Source organism: Lynx rufus, unplaced genomic scaffold (assembly GCF_022079265.1).
Source record: "Lynx rufus isolate CCGP_SWC_20201006 ecotype Redwood Valley unplaced genomic scaffold, mLynRuf1.p SCAF_8, whole genome shotgun sequence".
NCBI lineage: Eukaryota > Metazoa > Chordata > Mammalia > Carnivora > Felidae > Lynx > Lynx rufus.
Window position 1 is genome coordinate 120,776,783 of NW_025814896.1, and position 21,020 is coordinate 120,797,802.

The following is a 21,020-nucleotide window of genomic DNA, read 5'->3' on the forward strand; positions in this document are numbered from 1 at the left end:
CTCCCCCAAAGAGACTTCCTCCCTGTAGGCCCTCCGGCCCAGCCATGGAGGACCATGAACCAGGGAGATTCTCCCAGGACCCGCAACCTGTGGAGAAGTGGGTGTGGTGGAGGCAACCCCCTGAAGGCTCTTTCCCTTCTCCTCTTGCAAAGTCAGTCCTTACTGGGGATAATCTGTTTTCTGTCCGCCATCATAATTTCAGTGTTTTGAGTGGTTAAATTTGTAATTTAGCCACCGTTATAGAAAAGGAGCCACATCCAAACCTCATTGAGAGAAATGCACATTACTCAGAGATCCCGATTTTAGAGCTGGTCATGACTTGGACTATCTTCTTTTGGGAAGGAGATCAAGTGCATTTTTAGTTGTAGATGGCGTGGGTTCTTCATTTTAGGAGGAACATTTTAAAAATGTCTTTTTTATTGAGGTGAGATTCACATACCATCAATCATTTAAAAATGCACAATTCAGTGGCACGTTGATGTTGTATCATGTATATATGTATATACAACATGAGATGTTGTACAACCACCGCCTCAATCAGGTAGGCAGAGCATTTGGAAAGTGCTTACACGGGGAAAGAAGGATGCGTAAAGTGTTTGTCCGGCCCCCTTCCTTTGGGGGAACAGCTCTGCTCCTACTCCATGGGGTGCTGGCTGGATCCGTCGGCCCCAGCCACCGCCTGTCCTCACCTAGGGGGGTGGGCATGTGATTCATGCTATCCTATTGGCTGTAGAGCCGGGTTCGGGGTGGGCTTGTGACCAAAGCTGGAACAACCGGAGTAACCCTTGGAACTTGTCTGCTAGGCAGGCCACCTTTAGTGAGGGTGGCGATGAAAACCAAAATGGGACAATTATGTGTCTCAGACCTTGAGGCTCGAGGTGGGGGAGGGGTCGTTGCTAAAGGACGGGGAGCTTTATGTCCTGGAAGCATTCGGGGGCTTCCTGAGGGAAAACGATGTTCTTCCACCGGGATTCTAAGCTGGGAGGATGTATACCTGAGGCTGTTGGCTGCCATCTTGGCGTCTGTTTCGAGGAGGAGAGGAAGTGCCAAGGCAGTGGGGGAGCAGACAAGAGTGATGGAGACAGTGAGGCCCGGAGTTAACATTCGAGACCCTGGATTTACCTAGTCCTGAATCTCCAACCCTGGGCTTCCTAACCGTCTAAACTCTAAACTACTGAATCCCTTTGTTTGTTTAAACCAGTTTAGGCTGGGATTCTGTCCCGTGTGACTTGAGAGTCTTGACTAATATAACAACCCACATGGAAGGTAGGTGGAAGTGTCACCATTTGCTATAGATGAAGAACCTACGTGGATAGCGGTCCATGATGCAGCTCTCCTGGTGGGTGTGACAAGCGGTGAGTATTAAGATGGCCCGAGTGATGAGTCACTGTGGGGTTGAAACCACCGAGCGGGATGGAAGGTGAGCCGGGTCTGGACATTAGGACGAGGTGCTGCAAAGGCAGGTGGAATGGTTTCAGCAGCCAACTGACGTGGAGGACATGAGGTCTACCGGGGTGCGGGGCCCAGGGTAGACTCTCATCTGAGTCAGACGTGTGGGAACCGAGTCTCACCCTCTAGAATCCCTGGGTGGAAGACGTTAGAGGAACATGTTGTCAGTGAAGGAGTTGGAAGGGCCCCTGCGGTAGTCATTGGTGCTGGTTGCTAAATACGTCTGATTCTCGCTGCTTTAAGGTCTGTGGTAGTGATTACTTCCTGGATCCTGAGAGCTGAATGGAGCCGTATGACTGGTTCCAGCCAATGAGTGACAAATGGCTCTTGTCAGTGTGATACTCTCCAGTGCTCTCCTTGAGATGGTGACTCTTCCGTCAGCCGGGGTCCCAGAATATTCCACGGACTCTACCCTTCTGCAGACTTGCCACAGACACATAACAGGAACGAGAAAAGAAACTTACGTGATTTTTTTTTTTTAAGTAATAGATCTAATAGATTTAATTTATAGTTGTACCATGCTCAACTTTTGTATTGTGGTAAAGTATGGATAACATAAAATTGCCATTTGAACGATCTTTAAGTGCACAGTTCAGAGGCATTAAGTACATTCGCATATTGTGCCACCATCACCCCTCTCCATCTCCAGGACTCTCCCCATCTTCCCAAACTGAAGCTCTGGACCCACGAACACTAACTCCCCACTTCTCCTCACCCAGCCACCCCGCCCCGCAGCCCCAACTTCCTGGCAACTACCATTCTGCTTTGTCTCTGTGACTTTGACCACTCTATGTACCTCATGTAAGTAGAATCGCACAATTTTTTGTCCTTTGGTGTCTGACTTATTTCACTTAGCATAATGTCTTCGTGGCTTATCCGTGTTGAACAGGTGTCAGAATTTCCTTCCTTCTTAAGGCTGCCTAATATTCCACTGTATGTAGGTGGTACATTTACTTATCTATTCGTGAACATCTTCACCTTTGGGCTATTGTAAACAAGGCTGCTATGAATGCTGGTGTACAAATGTCTAGAAGAGTCTCTTTCACAGAAGGAGAATTGCTGGGTCATACGGTAATTCTAGGTTTAATTCGTGTGAGGAACCATCACGCTGTTTTCCATAGAACTTTTGTGATTTTAAATCACCAAAACTTGGGGTTGTTTGTTATCGCAGGATAACCTAGCATATCCTGACCGACACTGCCCCTCGCCCCGGATAATCTAGGATCAACCAGGGTTCTGCAGGCCACAGTGGAACAGACAGAAGTGAGGGGGTATAGGAGCCCAAAGGCTAACTCGATCTGAGCCAGACCCAGTGTGACATGTGGTGAGGACCAGTAGGGTTTGCCACAACTGATATGCCTCTTCTTGGGACCACCTGGAGGGTCCTTCTCATGCCAAAGACATCAGGGCCACGCTCTGCAACCAACCCTGTAGCCACATGGTTGCTTCTCACTGGAACAAACCCCTTCTAACATAGTCAGCTTGGGCCTCTTGACCCCAGCAACACAGATATCCAAGGTCACGCACATCATGGGCTCCCGATGATTCCATCATAAATAGTTCTAATCAGCAGAAACTTACATTTGCCCTTCTTGATCCTGAGGATTTCAGCTTGTTAAGAGTAACTATGATGTGTTAAAAGTATGGTGTGGTGATCTCAGAGTCAGATGAACCAGGCTTTGAATCCTGATTCTGCGGCTTCCCGACTGCATGGCTTTGACTAAGCCTCAGTTTCTTCATTCGTAGAGTGAGGATAATAGAAACTACCACACAGAGTTGGCAAGGGCTAAGGGAAATGTGCCAAGTCTGGTGCCTGGTGTACAGGACACGCCCAGTAAACAGTCGCTATTTGGGGGCACTATTCTGTAAGCCTTTGAGGAGGGGAGAGGTATGGTGCCATCTTTCTAAACACGGTTTTCCCCTTCGCCAAGCTTTAGACTATTTGTGGATGCCCGCCTTGACGTGGAAAGCAAAGTAGCAAGGAGCTTGCAATGTGCACCTTCATTCAACCGATGTTTATTGAGAACCTACTGGGTGCCAAGTGCTGGGCTACATATGTGGTTCCTATCCTCATGGAAGAAACAGTACAAGTTTCTAGAACTGGCCAGGTGGAGTCCATGCATACAGGGCCTGCCATCGGTGGCATGGGGGCGGGGGGACACTTGAGTGAGGCCAGGACAACTGTGTGGAGAGTGGCCTCTGACCTTGAGGCTGGGGAGTGGGGGAAGTGTACAGGATCTGGAAGCATTACAGAGCTTCCAGAAGGAAAACCTCTTGGATGAAAGTTCAGCTCTGTGTCTCAAAGAGTGAGGTAACTATCTATCTGTTCCTGTGCCCTCTGCGGGGTGAAGCTGGTGGGGGAGAAGGGAAAAGTAGGACTGGTTTCAGCAGCGAGGGCCTGAGTGCCCATTTTCAGTAGCCCCCACCCACAAGTGGGAGGGTGGGCGCCTCGGGAAGGGAGCACTCCATGTCCCGGGTGAGGGAACTCAGGGCACTGCCATGTAGCTGAAGTGCTAGGTGGAATGGGGGTGCACAGTGGAAGGGGCTGATGGAGGTACGGGCAGAAGTGGAGAGCCAGTCTGGGGGGATTGGGGGCCCAGCACCAAGCCTTAGAGGTAGCGATGAACAGAGGGTGGCTGTGCTGATGGAAGTAGACAGAGATGCCCCAAGTCAGAAACCTGGAGCGGGAGAACTCTCTGGGAAATGAGAACAACCCCCGCAGGGAAGGGGTGAGTAAGCGTGAGGGTGGAGTGTAGGTGTGCACAGAATCTTAGAGCTGGAAGGGATCTTCAATGTCATTTAGTTCAACCTCCCACCCCACGAAGTCTTTCAGTCTTCCACTGTCCAATTGAGGGCACTCAACTCTACTTGGACGCGTCAAGGTACGGGGAGCTCACTCCCTTTAAGGGGACTCATCCTATAGAGGTGCCCGAGCCTCTAGGACGGCCTGGATGGACCTGGCGCCCCGACCTTGGCCCTGTTGAGTGGGCTGGCCTCCACTCGGCGGCGGCACCTGGCGGGGGTGGCGGGTCGGGTGGGGATTGCTGTGCGGATGGGCCGGCGCTGCTGTCCCCAGCCCCAGTGCTGAGGCAGGCAGAGTGCAGTGGGCTCTGGTGGAGGTCGGGAGAACTGCAGGGTGAAGGCCGCCGGGGGCTCCACGGGCTGCTGGGGGGGAGGCACTGACACCGGCCCAGGGAGAGGAGGGGCCGCTGTCCCTGCGGCCAGTGCTGGATGCGGGGACCCAGCGCAGAGGCAGCGCCAGGTAGCGGGGCACCCCGCGGGGGGAGGGCTGCAGCAAGGCCCCCGGCGGAGTGGCCCGGAGAGCGGCGGAGGCTAGGTGCCCAGGCCCAGCGCGGGGTCGGGGCGCTGCGGGGTCTGGCCCTCCGTCTTGCAGCGTGCGGGGACTCCCGGCGGGGCCGCAGAGGCCGGGAAGTCGGGCCGAGGGCGCTAGGACCGGCCGCGCGCCCAGGCCGCTACCGCCGCGGCGCCCCGGGGCCCCCCAGTCGGCGCTGCCTCCCGGGCCGGCTCCGCAGCGCCGGGGCCGGGGCCAGCGCGGCCGCGGGGGGCGAGCAGCGGGCGGAGGCCTGGGCCCGCGGGCGGCCGGAGGGAGGGAAGGAGGAAGGCGGAGAGAAGGGGTGGGAGGGGGGGGACCCGGCAGAGGAGGCGGAGAGAGGGAGCGCGACAGCGAGAGCGGAGGGAGGGAGCGAGCGAGGCAGGCGGGCCGGGAGGGAGGGAGGGCGCGCGGGCGGCGGCGGCGGCGGCGAGAGCAGAGGACGAGCCGGGACGCGGCGCCGCGGCACCAGGGCGCGCAGCCGGGCCGGCCCGACCCCACCGGCCACACGGTAATGAGCGCCGCTGCTGGCGGCCCGGGAGGCCGGCCCGGAGGCGGGCGGAGAGGAGGGGAGGCCGGGCGGGGGGCACGGCGGCGGGCAGTGCCCGGCTTGGGGCACGCTCCCGGACCCCTGCAACTCGGCGCCGGGCGCTCGCGGGGCCAGGGCTGCGGGCGGGGACGGCGGGCCGGGCTGGCCAGGGCGGCGCGGGGGATTTGAGGGTTTGTTTATGTCCCCGCGGGCTCGGCAGGCGCCCCCTCCCGTCCCGCCCGCTCCCGGCGCGGAGCCCCCTCCCCGCCCCCGCCCGGCTCCGGGCTCAAGTTCAAGTCTATACAATGCCGCGGGGGGCCCCCTCCACCGCCGGCCTCAGCCGCGGTGCCCGGTTCGGCGCTGCCGCAGGGGCCCCGGCCTGGCCGCCCCCGCCTTCCGGGCCCTGCCCCCGCCCCGGGGCCCCGCCTGGGGCCTGCGGCCGGGGCGCTGGAGGGCGCGGACCCCGACCCGGAATGATCGGCTCCCGCCGCGGCCCGCAGGGAGCGGGGGAGGGGGCGGGGGCCGGGCCCCGCGCAGGCTCCGCGGCGGCGGCAGAAAATGGCAGCCTGGCACGACCCGGCCCCCCGCCCCTCCCCCCGGCTCCCGGCCCTCCTCGGCCCGGCGGGGCGGGGGACCCGGGAGGCCCCCGGGGGCGGGCCGAGGGGTGATCCGGGGGCCGGGCCGAGGAGCGCTGCGCTGCGATCCTCCTCCGGCCACCTGTGGCTGGGGGTGCGGGGTGCCAGCGGATCTGGGAGGGGCGGCGGGGGTGGGGAGAGTGCCACTCGGGGGGCACACCTCCCCGCGGAGGGCCAGGCGGCGCGCGGGGGGGACGTCGTGCCTGGCTCCTCCCTGCCCCCGCCGCGGGCCGTGGGAGCCGGGGCGGCGGCGGCGGCGGCGGCGGCGGCGGCGGCGGTGGCGGCGGCGCCGCAGTGTGGGGGCGGGGCGGGGGCGGGCGAAGATCCCGGGCCCGGGCCGCTGGGGCCGGAAAACGCGGGGATGGGAGCTGCGGGCCGGGGCCGGGAGCGGCGCGGGTGGGGGCGCCCAGGGTCGCCCCCTGCAGCAGCACCCCCAGTCGCACACACTCACACGCACGCGGGCACACTCACGCACACGCACCCCCGCTGGGCCGGTGCAGACGTGTCCTTGAAAGCTTCGCATCTGCACAGTGAAGGACGAGGCCTCGCAGAGGCTGCCGAGCGGGGTCTTCGGCCCCGCGCCCCGGGAGACCCCGAGCTTCGGAGCCGCAGGCGGCCGCGGTCCGTGTCCCGCCCTCACCCCGGCTCCCCTCCCCCAGGCCGCCCTGCCCTCCCTCCCCCTCGGCGCGGACCGAGCTGGCGTGGGTCCAGGGCCCGCCCCCGGCCTCCCCCAGCCCCCCATCGCTGGGGCCCGCGGCCCTCGGGCTGCCAAACTGCATTTCGCTTTCCTGGAACCTCCCTTCTTGGGGGCACCCACTTCCCTCACTCCCCCCTCTGTGATTTCCCACTTTTCTCTCCATCCCCAACGTCCTTCCACCTCTCTCTACTGCAAAGCCAGTTGAGTAGGTGTTGCTGCCCTGGAAGGGGGCCGGGGGGGGGGGGCTCGCTCAGTCTCAGCGGCTTTCTTCCCCCCCGCTCCTGAGGGGAGCCCCCTGTGGCTGCACCTTGACCCAAGATGGCGTCCAGCACCCAGCTGGGCAGCCCCGGCCTGAGGGCGGGGGGAGGAAGGGCCGGGCCCCAGAGCCACGCCGCGCGCCCCCTCCCAAACCAGCAGGGACAGGAGCCTGGGCGAGAAGCGCCCTCTGCCCTGTGACCCAGCTTGCCCCCCTCGCAGCCTTGCCCAGAGACTGCCATCAGCATCCCCGCGGGACTGTTCAGTCTTCATGTTTCACCCTGGGCTTGCCAGCGGCTGAACCGGCCTCCGGCCTCCTGGGCGGGCGGGCTGCGAAGGGATCCTGGGATCAGGTGCTGCTCTGCTGTGCCTCCTCCCTTCCAGGCAGATGTGACAGCTGCAGCCAGGGAAGCTTTTCTCCTTAGGCGTTGCTGGAGTGTTAGGACTGGCCTGTGGGATTTGGGGAGCCCAGCTGTCAGGCGGAGGGACCCTCTTTGGGCTGTCTTCTCTGCTGGCAGGGGCTATCTTCTGGTGGTTGAGTAAACCCCCGGGGTTTGGAGACTCGGGTTGTCAGGAGGGAGTCCCTGCTAGGTTTCTGGGGTAAGGTGGTCCTGCTCTGCCTCCGCGTCCCGTTGAGCCCCCGGTTGACTGTTTGACAGGCAACTGTGTGAAAGTGTGAGTCTGCATGTGTGTGTGTGCATGTGAGTGCATGCGCTGCACCCAGGCAGGGGCCCACAGACTTGTGCGGCGAGTCTGGCACCTGCCCGACTGCCTCCCTTCCCGGGCCCCACTTCTTTGGGCCCTGGCTCCCTCTCTGCACTCTTGTCCAGCTGCTTGGTGCTGGTCTTCAGCTACTCCTCAAAGCTCGGGCTGACCGAGGCTCTCCTCGTTTTCCATCCCTGGCGTGGGGTCTGCAATGAGAGGTCGGCCTTAGGAAGGTGAATTCCTAATTCCTTCTAGATTCCCTGAGTGCCGGGTGCACAGTGCAAGGACTGCCCACCCCCACCCCCCCAACCCCAGCACTGGAGAAGACGACCGGACTGTGGCCATCTGTCAGGGTGTCTGCGGACAGGATTCCTCTGTGGGGTGGGGGTTGGACTGGAGCTTGGAGGTCCATTCCAACTTTGAAATTCTATGGCTCTGATTCTAGTGGTGGAATTTCAGACCCAGGAATGGGGGCGGGGTGGTCTGTTTTCACCACATGGCGGTAATCCGGAAAGGCTTCCAAGGAGAGGAGGTCTGAGAGAGCAAGGCCTCCTGGGGGATGGGCCTTTGAAAGGAGAAGGTGGTGTGAGGGGTGGGGGCCCTGCAGGGAGACAGGTTTGTCACAGGTGACTCCACAGAGGCTGTAAAAATGCAGCCTCCAGTTAAACCTTCACACGTGTGAGATTCACATGTAAATCTGTGTGTGTACATAATTTCTGAGGGTTTTGTTTTGCTCTGAGTCCAATTCACAGTATGCCGACTCCCTTGTGGGTATTTTCCTATCACAGTCACACACATCACTGCTGATGTTCCTCTGAAAAAGGCCACAAGGGAGACAGGACTTACAAAATACTTGCCCAGGGTGACCTGGCCCCTGGGGAACTTGCACCGTCCCCCGCTCCAGCTCTCCGGGGCTGCTGCTCTGGGTGACCGTCTCTCCCGTAAGCCTGTGGTCTCCACAGGACAAGGACCTTGACTCGGCTGCCTCTGGGTCCCCCATCAGACATTTAGTGGGGCCTCCATGGGTGTCTGCTGAATGGCGGGGAGTTTGCTACACATCGGTGTTTTTGGTCCCTGTCCTCTCCCTAGCTGTGGCCAGGCAAGGCTGCGTTTGTTGGAAGCACAGAAGAGCTTCCTCAGATCAGTCTCACTGGCTCCGGAACGGACGGGTCAGTTAAGAATAGACCACCCACGCCCCATCCTTGGGCCTGAAATGCTACCATTAGAATACGAGCCTTACAATTTAGGGTCGAAAGAGAACTTGAAGCTCTGAGAACACTTAGAGCTGGGTTGGGGGCTGTCTGCGTGTGGGGCCTGGCTGGGCTTGGAAGTGCTACCCGGAGCCTGAGGCCAGAAGAGCCAATAATGGCCTGTCACGTGCTCCTGCTCCTTTCCTTCGTCACTTCCTGCTGCCTGTACGGGCCTGGGGACCCTGACTCGGGTGCCCGGCGCCCTTGGGGATTGTTTCCACTTCCATTTTGGTATCTAACGGTGGAGTCAGTCAGGAGTCTGCCTCCACCTGCCCTTTGAGGCTGGGCATCTCTATGGGCCTGCGCTTGGCCGCTCCTGGGGGCTTTCGTGATAAACTAAGGTGCCAGATTCCGCTCCCTGCAAATCTTGAGGGCTTGTTTTTAGTCCTTTCTCTCCTTGACTGTTTTTCCCTAAAACAAAACAAAACAAAACAAAATAACAAATCTGAGGCTCATGAAGTGTCACAGATGTGTGTGTGTGTGTGTGTGTGCGCGCGTGTGTGTTCAAGCCTGCCTCCACTTGGCTGAGTGTTCTGGGCAAGACAGGGTGTGGTGCACGTGTGTCTGTGTGTACTTCTGTGTACACGGTGTGCAGCCGCGCGGGGAGGGATATGACTTGCTTAGACATGAGCCTGTTTCGAGGCAGCCGAAGTGAGGCCCCCCGGAGACAGCCACTTCCCTGCTGTGAGATCTGGGGCAGCTAACTTAATTTCTCTGGGCCTCAGTTTCCTCACCTGTAACGCGGCAATGAGACGGGGCTCTCGTCAAGGTGGTGGTGAGGATTCCAGGAGAGAGTGCACTGCCTTAGCAGAGAGCCGGGGCTCAGTGTTAGGCAGCTGTGACTGTCTTCATCACGTGGGCAGCTTGGGTTGGACCGGCACTGCAAAGCGCTCTGGGAAGCCTTGTCCACCCTCCTCTTTTGCCTCTTTTGCAAAATCTCGGACAAAGGAGGAACGTGCTGATTCTGATTGGATAATCTTCCGAGGTGGAGGCCCCTCTGTGCCACTTAGCTGTCTGTTCCTGAGTGTAATGGATCCCATTGTCAACAGGTTGTCTTTGTACCCACCTTCGATCCCTCACGCTGCAGTTCCAGGCTTTATTCTCAGCCTGTCTTCAGTGGCCCATGTGTGTTTGCTGAGCATTTCCCGTGGGCAAGGCCCTGGGCTAGGATTTGAGGAGACACAGAGTGAGTTTACGATGAGCCCAACTAATTAATGACCACAGACCGAGGTCACGGGAGAGGGAGAAATAAAGTGCTCAAAGGACGGTGAAGTCACAACCATCTGAGGTCGTCCGGGAAGGCTTCCTGGGGGTGGCGCCTGAGAGGGGCCTCAAAGCACTGAGGTGGGGTTTCCAGGCTGAGGGGAGGAAGCCAGGCTGCTGGGGGGGGGGCGGCGGTTGGGGTGGCTGGAGTGTAGAAGAGCCGCTGGGATGTGGGATGGGCCTTGGCTGTGCTGGGAGCCAGGCGGAGACCCCATATCGATTTGAGGAGAGCGGCCCCTGTGCTCTAACGCCTGCGTGGCCTGTGGACAATGGCTTTGAACTACCCTGCTTGTAGTGGCTTTGCAGGGTGGGGTGGGGAGAAGACAGGGACGGAAGGGAGGGCAGGGAAGGGGCCAGCTGATTTCATTTGGTATAGGCTCTTAATGATTTCTTTATATTCCAGGGACTAGCACTTAAGAGCTCAGACTTGGAGGGAAACAGCATATTTAAATCACACTAACCCCAGGGGGGCTGCGGCCATTAAGGGAAACACCAGTTGGGGTAAGGATTACATGCCAGTGACAGCAACCATGGTATGAATGGGGAGGAGGGGGGGGTCCCTTGCTTGGCCTCCCATGGCTTCCCCTAACCCAAGCTGAGGTGCCCTAGCATCCAGAACATTCCTGCAAGGGGCTGTGAGTAGGAAGGGGATGGGGGCAGGAGAGGCTGACTCTGCCCTTCCCTCCAGTCTCCCTCCCCCACACGCAGCAGAACTGAGAGCCCAAAGCCCCCAGCTGGGGGTGAGGGTGGGCGTGAGTGGGATATGACCGAGGTGTGGCTGCAGGTGCCTGGCAGCCCCCAGCAAGGACAGCCAGTGCTCAGGGCCCTCCAGGCCACATCTCCCTTGCTGATCACATCAAGCCAGGCCTGTCTGGAGGACAGCGACAGGGGGAGGAGGTGCAGACGTCTGGGGCTTTCCTAACTGAATCCCAGTAGGGAGTGGAATTTTTTTCAACCGTAGCTCGGCATTGTCCACTCCCATCCTGCTGTGGTCCCCTCTGACCCCTAAGGCTTCCCAGCCTTATTTACTTCTATAACCAGTTTCCTATTTTCTCTTTCCTGCGGTCATGGCCCTGCTCACTGTCATCCCTATTGATCTTTCCTCTCTGTTTCCGTTTCAAATGTCAAGGTCATTTTTATTCTGAGCCAGTTGTTAGCTGCCCTGTCTGGGTGCACCGAGGGGACGGAGGACTGTCTCTCTCAGCTAGTAAGCGGAAGGTCGGAACTTGGGTGTCCTGACTCCCAGTCTAGTACTCTGCCTGCTGGGCTGTGTGGATGGATCTGGGCTTTGGTGCAGATGTTCTGGACCTAACAGATCGTCTAGATCCCTGTGTTTCAGTGGTGCTTACTTGAACAGGTGAAAGATGCTCAGAGGGGACATTATGGGACAATGGGGTCAGATCTGTGGTTTACTGAGCCCTGGACTGGACGTGGGCCATGTCACGGTGACTGTTTGGGAATGCTGGGGCTCTGGAAGTGTGCCCCCCCCCCCTCAGAGGTTCCCCAGAGGACCCTGAGAGGGGCCGGGGAGGGCACCCAGGCCTGTGCCTGGCGGGTGAGATCCTCTAACACTCCAGCAACGGTACCTGTCGGGCAGGGACTTCTTGAGGGAACGGTCCTGTGTGATTAATTTTAGAAATCCTGGAAAGGTAAATACATCTGTGGATAAAGGGGAATCTAAATAGACCTAAGTCTTTGAAATGAGGTCGTAGCATGTCTACTCTGATGTGTTAAATGTCCATGATACGGTGCTGGGTTACCCGCAAAAGCAGGGCGCAGAGTGTGATCTTGTTTTTGTAAAATCCTTTAAAAGAAATACAAATATACGTGGACAGAAAAAGTTGCTCTGGAAGGACACACAGCAGACCTGTCAAGAGAGACTTTGCCTTTTTTACTTTATATGCTTTATACGTTTTTTGTAATCTTTGGAAAAATGTAAACACACGTGTGTTGCTTTCTTAATGACAACAACAAAAATAAATAAAAGCACACTTTTGAAAGCTTCTGGAAGAATATGAAAAAAATTGAGTCGTGCCAGGGCTGGAAGAATGGCTTTTTTTTTTTTTTTTTTTGGTAATGGATAAGATACGGGCTTGGAGACTGACAGCAAAGGGTAGAGCCACTCAGGTACCTGTCTTTTCCGGAAAGGTTGCAGGAAGAAATATTGCAGACACTCTAGGCAAAGGCCTGGGCTAATAGGGATTGGGTGAGAGTGGAAAATAGGCAGCTGGCTGAACTCTTGGTCCATGCCAGGGCCAGTGGACTGAGTTTTCTAGGGCGGTGACTAGAACTCTCAGTTCACCCAGGATGGCACACAAGTCATCGAAGATCTTCACAGAAGGCTTCGATCTGGTGGCTGTTGTGGCCCAAATGGTCCTCTGGAAACCGGAGGTATAACCAGGCCCTGGTCCCAGTACGGAGCTCAGGGGATCCAGCCCTGGCATAGCATGGACAGCGTGGGGAGCCGCACACAGGGAGGACAAAATAGGGCTTCAGGAGACCCCCAAGAGGGATGGAGGGGGTTCTGGAGAACTCATCCAGCATGTGCCCAGCTCTGTGATCTGGAGGCCCACGAGTGGGTGGCAGTGACCCCGGTGATGGGGTGGAGAGGTGAGGAACGGCAGGTACAAATTCCTCGGCCTGTTGCTTGGCAACAGCACCCACCTTCCCCTTCCACAGCCTCCTCCTCCGGCCCTACCCCCGCACCCATGGGTGCCCTCTTGGAGTTTGCTTTCCACTCTGAGGCTGCCCCTGTTTAACGTGACTTGGGAAAGGGTATGCGGCCTTGTTTGTCTCTGCCCGCCCCCCCCCCCCGATTAAGGCAGGAAGATAAATAGGGTAACGAGTGCTGCAAGCAGGCACGGAATGTGTCCCTCTGCCGCACCCCCCGCCCCTCGGCCCCAGGCTGGTAGGGGGACCGATGTGCCGGGCAAAGCAGAGCCCTGGCAGGCAGGGGGCGGGCACACCTTCAGCATCTCAGCCCCGCTACCACTCACTCACCGCGGGCCCTAATGTCTCTGTGCCGCGGGCCCTGCATCTGTGAGACGCAGGGAGAATAGCCTGCCCACCTTCCCGGGGTTGCCCGCGTCGAATGAGATACTGTATGAAAACCAGCCGGCGCTGTCCCCGACACGCCGTAGGTGGTGAGGGGATGTGCGTTCCTTTGTTTTAAGTGGGGTCATGGCAGGGCTGCATGAGGGTGACGGTGGGCACCGGGTGAGATGACCCCCGTGAAGGCCTTGTTGCTCTGTACGACCCTACAGATGTCTGTCGTTCTCGCTGTCGGGGTTTCAGGGCCTCCTGTGGGAAGCCGGGATTCAGCTGGGTGGTTGATCTGTGAGCCCTCTGGCCCTGGCCGCCTGATCTCTGGGCCTTTCGTCTGGATGCGCTAACTTCAGTCTTGTCGGAGTCCGTGCCCGCTGGGGACCTCGAAGGGCCCCTAAGCCCTGGGCCTCTCTCTCTCCCTGCCCTCTAGTGTCTTTGGGCCCAGAGCAGGCAGTGCCCTCTCTGCCGGGTTCTGGCCCTGCCCCCTGGCCTGGAGGCGTGGGAGGCTCTAGACCACAGCGGGCTGGCAGCTGGGACCCAGCGCTGGTTCCTAATGGTTTCATGTCCAGCAACAATGGTGGTGCCTATTGCCATCCTCTGTCCGGGCCTGGTTCCCCCCCGCCCCGCCCATCTGCTGGTGGCCTGAGGGCCTGCCTAGTACTGGAGGCTCAGCTGGGAAGCCCAGTGGGGCCGGGCCGTTGCTTCTGTGTTTTTTCTGTCAACACCCTCCACACAGCCTGGACTCCGAGAGAGCCGGGGTTCAGCAGAGTGAGATGCCAGGGCCCCGCCTTGGCAGGTCTGGCAGCCCTCGAGTTTTCTGTCCAGAGGTCCTTTGCTTCAGATCCTCAAGTCGCGTTCATCTATTCATTTATTAAAGACCTACTACGTGCCAGATGAGAGAGGCTGAGCCGGTCCCTGTGGGCTGAGCCCACAGTAGGTGAATCTGACCAGGATGATCATTATTATCTGGCAGGGGAGTGGAGGAGTGGAGAGAGCTCCGGATACCACAGGGGCTCAGACGTCTCATTAGAAGGGGAGAGAAAAACAGCAAACGCTTTTTTTTTTTAATTTTTTAATTGAAATTTAGTTGACCTATTACATTAGATTAGTTTCAGGTGTACAACATAGCGATTCGACAATTACAGACATTATGAAGTGCTCATCAGGATACTGTTCTAAAGGACGTGATGCTTGAGCTGAGTGTCAAAGGGCAGGGAGCAGTCAGCCAGGGGGTCAAGGGCATTTTCGGACGTCACGGGATGTGAGGAATGGTGGGATGCGGGGTGGAGCTCGACCCCGGAAGGCTGGGGTGTTATTCTCTGGCAGATGTCGGGCTTGGAGTAACATGTCCACGTTTATACCCGAGCGGGGGGGTCCAGGGGCCTCGAGGCAGAGAGACTGGACAGAAGGAGGGGGGCGGGGAGCCTAGTCAGAAGGGGAGTGGCAGTGCGGGCATGGAGGGGGGGCTAGAGGCTGGGCAGTGTCACCTGGCCAGCTGTGTGGGGGGAGGCGACAGCCACTGAGAGGGCACCGGTGGGGGGAGCCTGGGGGAGCCCTGCGGAGGCTTCCCATGGGGGACAGGACTGGAGCTGGAGGGAGGGACAGGGCCCAGCATGATGGATTAGAAGGGCCGGCACATTTTCTTCCATAGCTGGTAGCAACTTCTGTAGACTTTTCGGAGGGAAGTAACTGGGGGCTACTGATGTTTGAGGGCCTGAGCCGGACCTTGCTCTTCTCAGGAGCCCCTTCAGAAGATGAGCCTTAACGCCTAGGCTCTGTCCCCGGGCTCCCTGGCTGCAGGGCCCCGGGGTGAGTCCCTTCACCCTGGAAGATGGTACGCGAATTGCAGAGTTGGCGTCCACCCTTCCCTTTAGAGGCTGCCGAGATAGGTGGGGATAAGCCGAGGACAGCAGTTTGGAGAAGCAAACAAGAAACAAACAAAAACCATTTCTCTAAGATAGAAATGAACCTGCCTGTCGCAGGAAGGGCCATTTCCAAAGACCTTCCAGCAAAATGACGTGAGCTGAGTTAGCACCACTGAGACGAGAGGCAGCGTGGCATCGTGCCAGGGCCAGCAGACCCGGTGCTGGACAGACAGGGGTCTCAGCTTGGCCCTGCCACCTCCTAGCCGCGTGCTTGGGCAGGCCACTCCATGCTTCTCAGTCTCAGGTTTGCCGTCTGCAAAGTGGAGACAACCTCACAGGCTTGTGTTTGCTTGTTTGAAACGCTGCTTCTTGCGCTAACCCTGGATATTTGATGTCACTCGTCACACATTTTATGTCACTCGTCTTTTAAAAGAATCCTTATGCAGTTGCCCTCACAGGTGTTCGAGAATTAACATTCAGCTGCGCGTGTTCCCTTCTGGTGCTGTGGAGGCACACACGTGCGCACCCCTTCCTTCCCTCTCTCAGCGGCTGAGTTACTTCTTGCGCTTTGCCTCCGGGAGGCCCGTGTCACCTGCCCGCAGTCAGTTTTGAGGAGTTCCCTGTCCTGGGAAGGTCCACGTATCACGTTCCATTGACTCTCCTGTTTCTCGAGTCTGGGTCACCCCACTGTATTTGAAGAACGTCTAGTGGGCTAAGTGGGAATCAGGGGAGTCGGTTCCTTTTCTCTTTAATAAAGAGGGGGCAGGACTGTCCACGGCCGTGTGGACAAGAGAGGGAGAAGCTCTGCACCGTGCGGGGCCTGGGCAGTGGCTGGCTCAGTGTGCCAGGAGGAGGGGTGTAGGGCCCTGTCGGGGTCTGCAAGGTGAGCTTGGGGTGGCCTTGTCTGGACAGCGAGGCCAGCTGCCTCGTGAGTGGCCACGCGATGGTGACCATTGGCTGTATCGTGGCCCCTGTGACATGTAGCCACGGCCACGGGGAGACCTCGGAAGGTCAGCCTTCTGGTGGAGGCTCTGGCGGGAAGATGGCGTCTCGGCCTGGGCTCCCGTGGTGGTGATGTTGGCGGGAAGGCCTGGGCCAGAGTCAGGCTGGCTCTGACTGGGGCAAGAGGTTGGGGTGGGGACCACGATCGACTTCAGAGTGGAAAGCAATGTTTCTCTGGTTTGTACAGACCTGTGCTTGCACCCTGTCAGAGGGATGGCCCTCTGGAAGCCGGGCGTATATGGACGGAGGGTGTGGTGGTGTAATCAAATGAAACATACAGCATAATTCATCTGGCATGCCCTTAATGGTATGCATAATTGTGCTGCATGGTAATTAGGTGTAAATGGTAAGCAGTTCACATAAATGTTTTTGTAATTGGTATTAATTTTGCAGAGGCAAACTAAGTGTATGCGGTTTTCTCTTCTTGCTCGGTTAGTTTTCTAGCACAGGCAATTCCTAGCTCTTGGAGGAATTCTATTGCAAATGTTTGTTTATCGGGCAATGTTTTGTGTTTTCTATCAGAACAATGTTATGAATGGTTATGAGGTTCCCAAGCTGGTTTCCAAATGCCTCTTTGGCCCATACAGTAGGTGAAATGTGTGATGCATGTGCAGGGGGCGCCTGGAGCGTGAGGAGAGAGAGAGAGAGAGAGAGAGAGAGCGAGTGTGTGTGTGTGTGTGTGTACATACGTGTCTGTCTATATATGTGTGTCTCTGCGTGTCAGTGTGTGTCTGTATCCGTCTGTGTGTGTGTGGAAGGGTGAGTGTCTGTGTGTGTCTGTGCACACACGCATCTGTCTGTATCTGTGTGTGCACATGCATGTGTATCTGTGTACCCGTGTCTGTGCGCACACGCATGTATATCTGTGTATGTGTGTGCATGCATCTGTCCTTGTATACATGCCCGTGTGTGCACACATGCACCTGTCTGTGTGTATCTGTGTGCACACACGTGTGTGTGTGTGTGTGTGTGTGTGTGTGTGTGGCCATGATGATGGATTCGGGGCTCTGGTGAAGAGGTTGCCCATACTTGTAGCCAGGGGCCTTGGACTGGGGGATTAGGGGCAGACGAGGGCTTTAGCTGGGAGAGATGACTCTGGGTCAGGCCACCTTGAGCGACAGGCACTTGTAGATGTGATCTTAAGCCAGAGTCTAGGTTTTCTAAGGACACTTCACTGGCCTTTTGCCCTGATTAATCACATAATACTTTTTAAAAGACTTAACATTTATTTAGTGCCTACTGTGTCCCAGGCATTGTGCTAAAAGCTTGACTTGGATTCTCTCATATCCTTTTTTGTTTGTTTGTTTATTTTTGAGACAGAGAGTGTGAGCAGGGCAGGGGCAGAGAGAGAAGGAGACACAGAAACTGAAGCAGGCTCCAGGCTCTGAGCTGTCAGCACAGAGCCCGAACCAGGGCTTGAACTCACAAACTGTGAGATCGTGACCTGAGCCAAAGTCAGATGCTTGACCGACTGAGCCACCCAGGCGCCCTGGATTCTCTCATATCTTAAAATAGGGGCCCCTATTCACTCCACTGCACAGACCAGACACCGAAGCCTGTGTCCCTGACTGGCAGGGCCAGGGTTTGAGGTGGAGTCTGGCTGACCCTCCCTAGGGCTGAAGTTGGGGGGGGGGGCAGTGAGAGGCCCCAGGGCTGCTGCCAGGGGCTAGTGACTCCGAGAAGCACTGCCCAGAATCTGGAGCTCTACTTCCTCCCCTCGACCCCGTTCACAAAACGTTTGGTTTGGTTGGGGCAGAGGGTGAGGAGAAAGCAAATCAGGGACAAGTGAGTAGTTCATGTAGCAATGGGTGGAGAGGAGCTGTGCCCCGATAGCAGCTCCCAGGCCCTGAAGACCTTTTCAGGGACATCTTAATTGTGGCCTGGAAGGGGGTCAGCTGGGTGGTCACTTGATTTCGGAGAAGGGTGAGAAAGCGTGAGTGGAAGAAGCATGTGCGTAGATGGTGGGGAGAGAGTGGCAACAGGCCATGTGGGGACTCAGCCTCCAAGGGCCCGGAGGGGTGTGGGAGGCCATCCCCCCTTGCTTCCTGTGGTTCACTGACACCCTGACCTAGGACCCTCATGACCCCCTTCACCCTGTGCATCTGGGGGCCAGTGGGGCCTGCAAACCCCACAGCAGGTGTATGTTCTGGCCTGGGAAAGGTGGTGCAGGAAGCCAGGAGCTCCCGCAGAGGGCCTTACTGTGGGCAGAGTCCCTTGGGGGGCTCTGCTAAGCGACCCCTGGAATGGGGCTTGTGGGGGGTCACTCGGGGCACCGCAGCACTGTGCTGGGGATGTTGCAGCTGCCTGGGAGTGATTTCACACAGTCCTCTTTGCCTCAAGGGTCACCCGGAACAGGGAGGAGGGGGGAGGCAGCTGTGAGCTGTCTGGGGGGACAGCAAGGTGCAAGACATGAACTCTGACCTCCTCTGTTTGGGAAAGCAGACACACGCATATACACATGAAAAGCGAAATGACCACGTGACAGACACTGATTAAAGACCACTGGATGGGTGGTCGAGGAGAAGCAGTGGGCATAGGGGGTGCTGAGGGACGGGGAGGGGAGGGGACTCCCTCAGAAGAGAGGACGGGGTGGGTGTAGTCACAGGTGTGGGAACGGAGGGTGTGAGCTGGGGGACAGTGACCGGCCCTGGAATGATGGGGTCGGCTGGGAAGGTGGGGGGGTGAGGCCACGCTGTGGTGAGCCATCCGTGTAGGTCTGGACCAGAGTTCAGATTTTACTGTGCGTGAAAATCATAGGCCCGATGGGGTTTTAAAAAAAATGACGGCTGTACTGAGATATGATTCACATACCATACAATCCACCCGTTTAACGTGTGCAATGCGATGGTTTTTAGTACATTCACAGAGTTGTGCGACCATCACCACAGGCAATCTCAGAACGTTTTCATCAGGCATCATAGGTTTTGATGGAGGAGGCCACGTGCCGTGGAAACTCTTTGCTGAGAGGCCGGGGTGGGCGGTAGATATGCAAGAGGCAGGGAGCCCCGTCGTAGAACATCCACCAAGGTCGAGACCTGTGGCACAAAGGGCCCGGAGGGCGGAGGTGGAGGATAGAGGCCCGAGGACAGGATCAGGTGCCGGGTGGACTGAGGAGGAAGGGGGACCTCGGTTCTCTTCAGGGTTTGGGGCTTCGGCGGCCGAGGGGAGGGTGGTGCCACTACTGCGTAGGGAGAGAAGCCAGAGGCAACATGAGGCATCTGGGTCTAGAAGAGTGGGATTTTAGGTGGTTGCAAACCAGCCAGGTGGAGATGTCCAGAAAGTGGGGGTCTGTACTGACCCCGGTGCCTGAGCGTCTCCGCAGAGGGGACCGCGTGCCCCACGGGGGTGCCCGCTGTGCAGTAGTAGCTGCCCCCCGAGACAGAGCAGAGGGGCCCGAGGGGTGGGAGAGTCAAGGGCATGGAGCCAGGGGAAGGCATGGGCAGGACTGAGAGCCAGAGAATCGACTGGCTTGGAAGCTTCCAGAAGTAGTGCGTCTTGTGGCTCAGCAGTGGCACTCAGCAAACGGTGGCCGATCGAGTGCTTGAAGCAGGGTAACGGTTAGCTGGCGAGGAGGCCTAATTGAACTCAAGGACCACGAGGATGGAAAATGGTCCTTTGAGGCTGTGGGTGACCGTATCAGAGTCCATTCAGAAGACAAAACGCACATCGTGATCCGAACAGGAAAAGTTTTACCATCAAGACGTGTTAACTACAACTGGGGTTGGGAGTAGTGAGAGACCGGCCGGTGAGACGTAAACCGAACTACAGAGAATCTAGAAATAGCACGTGTGAGACCAGCCGCTTCCCCGGGGGTCACCATGGAGCGTCCGGGGAAGAGGCCCACGCCGGGGCCGATATCCCGACCTGGATGGAGAGGGCACGGCTGTGGCTCCCTGGATGACAGGGAGCTGACTGTGGAGACACGTTGGAAGACCTTGCTGGAGACTTGCCCCTGGAACTCACCGGAAGCCATCCTTTGGGTCCCAAGGAAAGCTACGCATGGGTCACACTGCCACTAAACTACCCAAGGGGAATGTCGGGTGGAGCTGTTGGCTGCTGCCGGCTGTTAGGGACTCCCCAGACCAGGCGCTTCAGAGCCCCCTCGCTGCAGGAGCCCGGGCCTGGGAAGTTGTGTACAGAGCTCCGGGAGAGCTCCCCAGGTCTAGGAAAGAAGACTCCCTTTTCTTCAGTGTCCCTCCAGTACCCTCTGGTGGCAGAGTCTAACGCTGTGCCTGCTGGCAGAGGAGAAACACTTCAAGGGCCTGGTTCCATTTTCACCGAGCAGGAAGTGAAGGATGAACAAATCGCTAACTGGCAGTCTATCTACCCCTTTGGCCGCACAACTGCATTTGCACCTTTCACACCTATTGGGGCTCCCCTGCAACTACAATCGAAGCCGTGTTTCTACCTCGCAAGACACGGCAAGCAATTCTTCTCACCCTTTTCCCCGAAGAGTCCCACTAAGCACTGGATCAGCCACTGTCTACGTGAATAGCTTCTCAAGTTCAGTCACAGTGCCACTGACTATTCTGTTACCTAAAGACTAAAGTATAGGGGAGGCTGGCTGGCTCAGTCGGTGGAGCATGTGACTCTTGATCACAGGGTTGTGAGTTCGAGCCCCACGTTGGGTGTAGCGATTACTTAAAAAGAAAATCTTTTTTTTTTTAAAAAGACTAAAGTATAAATTTAACTTCCAACAGCTTGTATATGAAATAATGGGAAGAAGGAGGAAAAAGAAGAAAAACGGTTACCATGTACAAATAAACACGTATATGTATCGAGTAAATAGAAAGTACACAAAACTACTACTGTTTTCATTTCTGTGTTTGTTCCCAAGGCCACGTTTGATGTCTGGCTCCTTTCTCCCGTTATCCACCCTAGATTTCCTCTGTGCGCTACTGGAATGTCAGCAGGCCAGGCTTCTTTTACCTGGTGCAGTGGCCCGAACCTTGATTCTCGAAGGATCCGAATCCCTCGTTGGTCTGTCTTTTATG

General features: G+C 57.4%; 1 protein-coding gene across 2 annotated transcripts in view; it reads left to right on the forward strand.

Annotated features, from left to right (window-relative positions):
* The first annotated feature begins 4,584 nt into the window (after nucleotides 1-4,584).
* DNMT3A (DNA methyltransferase 3 alpha) overlaps nucleotides 4,585-21,020 on the forward strand; it is a 99,929-nt gene continuing 83,493 nt past the window's right edge. The window contains exon 1 of one of the 2 annotated variants that reach the window (XM_047067819.1): nucleotides 4,585-4,711. The gene's annotated coding sequence lies outside the window, so the exon portion shown is untranslated. Of the gene's footprint in view, nucleotides 4,712-5,223; nucleotides 5,292-21,020 lie in introns of those variants that run through there. The other variant, XM_047067818.1, reaches the window with a different exon arrangement.